Consider the following 2500-nt stretch of genomic DNA (forward strand, 5'->3'; position numbering starts at 1 on the left):
TACACGATGCCATGCAAAAGCAATCACATAACCCAGAGTCGGGGATTTTAATGGATGTCGTTCAGATCGAGTGCGGCAAACCACCAGCCAAGCACACATTCAAGGGTAGGTTCAATAATGCCTAAGGCATCACCTTGCCCATCCCTATCATCACATGCAAGACACCGAGCCAAGTGGCATCCATTAAAATCCTCGTGTTGACCGCGGGCACTGTGGTGTCACCCGTCAACATGCAACCATCACAAACTGGAAGAACAACCATATCCATAGGGACCAACTCCAGGAACATGATGCCCGCATGCCTATTGCCACTGCAAAAAGTGCACGCGTTGTTGGAAAAATCCAACGCTGGTTCACCGTTTTATAACTCTCCTCACACCTCAACAAGAACAAAGTCACCCGGGAGCACTTAAAATCGAGAGGGACAAAGGAAAATGCACCCAATAGACCCTGCCCATGCATCGTTGATGCAAGAATAAGCCACGCCACGATGCCCACAAATTTCCGAGGGACGCACCGAGACTCGGCCGAAGTCGGCCAACATTCGGTTTCTGGATAATTGACGAATCAATAAACCCAATGCCATGGAAAACCAAGCCACACAAGTGAGGGGAGACTTGCATGAGCATGGGGGAGGGGCCCCAAGGCAGCACCGCACCTCCCACTGTGGGCGTGGTTGGTGAGGTGCAGCCCCCCCCTATAATAGGTTATTATGCAAAAGCCAAAATTGTAGTAGTAGATACCTTTTTTCTGAGCAGACATAAGTCCATATCGGGACCTAGAGATCGAATTTTGACGTGATTTTTTGCAGGGAGGCTCACAAACACAATATATTCACGTCCACAAAGTTTTAGATTTTTTCTCCAAGGGATGAATTTTTAATGAATTTTTGAATCGGCAGATTATGAAAAACCGGGGAAAATAGAAAAAGGCACCTAGAGATCGAATTTTGACCTGATTTTTTGCAGGCATTCACACAAAATAACACCAAATGTGTCTGCAAAGTTTCGTTACATTTCCCCAAGGGAATGATTTATAATGAATTTTTCTCCGAATCATCGCACCATGGTGCACCTTGATGCCCACCTTGGTGCCTCTTGATACCCACCTTGGTGCTTCTTGATACCCACCTTGGTGCCTCTTGGTGCCTCTTGGTGCCCACCTTGGTGCCTCTTGATGCCCACCATGGTGCACCTTGATGCACACCTTGGTGCCTCTTGGTGCCTCTTGGTGCCCACCTTGGTGCCTCTTGATGCCCACCATGGTGCACCTTGATGCACACCTTGGTGCCTCTTGATGCCCACCTTGGTGCCTCTTGATACCCACCTTGGTGCCTCTTGATGCCCACCTTGGTGCCTCTTGATACCCACCTTGGTGCCTCTTGGTGCCCACCTTGGTGCCTCTTGCTACCCACCATGGTGCCTCTTGGTGCCCACCATGGTGCCTCTTGGTGCCCACCATGGTGCACCTTGATGCACACCTTGGTGCCTCTTGATGCCCACCTTGGTGCCTCTTGATGCCCACCTTGGTGCCTCTTGATACCCACCTTGGTGCCTCTTGGTGCCCACCATGGTGCCTCTTGGTGCCCACCATGGTGCACCTTCATGCACACCTTGGTGCCTCTTGATGCCCACCTTGGTCCCTCTTGATACCCACCATGGTGCACCTTGGTGCCTCTTGGTGCCCACCTTGGTGCCTCTTGATGCCCACCATGGTGCACCTTGATGCCCACCTTGGTGCCTCTTGGTGCCCATCATGGTGCCTCTTCATGCCCACCCTGGTGCCTACCTGGTGCGTTTTTATGCACCCTGGTGCCCTCCTGGTGCGTTTTTATGCACCCTGGTGCCCTCCTGGTGCGTTTTTATGCACCCTGGTGCCCTCCTGGTGCGTTTTTATGCACCATGGTGCCTACTTGGTGCGTTTTTCGCACCCTGGTGCCCTCCTGGTGCGTTTTTATGCACCCTGGTGCCCTCCTGGTGCGTTTTTATGCACCCTGGTGCCTACTTGGTGCGTTTTTATGCACCATGGTGCCCTCCTGGTGCGTTTTTATGCACCATGGTGCCCTCCTGGTGCGTTTTTATGCACCATGGTGCCCTCCTGGTGCGTTTTTCGCACCCTGGTGCCCTCATGGTGCGTTTTTATGCACCATGGTGCCCTCTTGGTGCGTTTTTCGCACCATGGTGCCCTCTTGGTGCGTTTTTATGCACCATGGTGCCCTCTTGGTGCGTTTTTTTCGCACCCTGGTGCCCTCCTGGTGCGTTTTTATGCACCCTGGTGCCCTCCTGGTGCGTTTTTATGCACCCTGGTGCCTACTTGGTGCGTTTTTATGCACCATGGTGCCCTCCTGGTGCGTTTTTCGCACCCTGGTGCCCTCCTGGTGCGTTTTTATGCACCCTGGTGCCCTCCTGGTGCGTTTTTATGCACCCTGGTGCCCTCCTGGTGCGTTTTTATGCACCATGGTGCCCTCCTGGTGCGTTTTTTCGCACCCTGGTGCCCTCCT

The sequence above is a fragment of the Abrus precatorius genome, unplaced genomic scaffold, assembly GCF_003935025.1.
Source record: "Abrus precatorius isolate BTA unplaced genomic scaffold, Abrus_2018 Scaffold1, whole genome shotgun sequence".
NCBI classification, from domain to species: Eukaryota; Viridiplantae; Streptophyta; class Magnoliopsida; order Fabales; family Fabaceae; genus Abrus; species Abrus precatorius.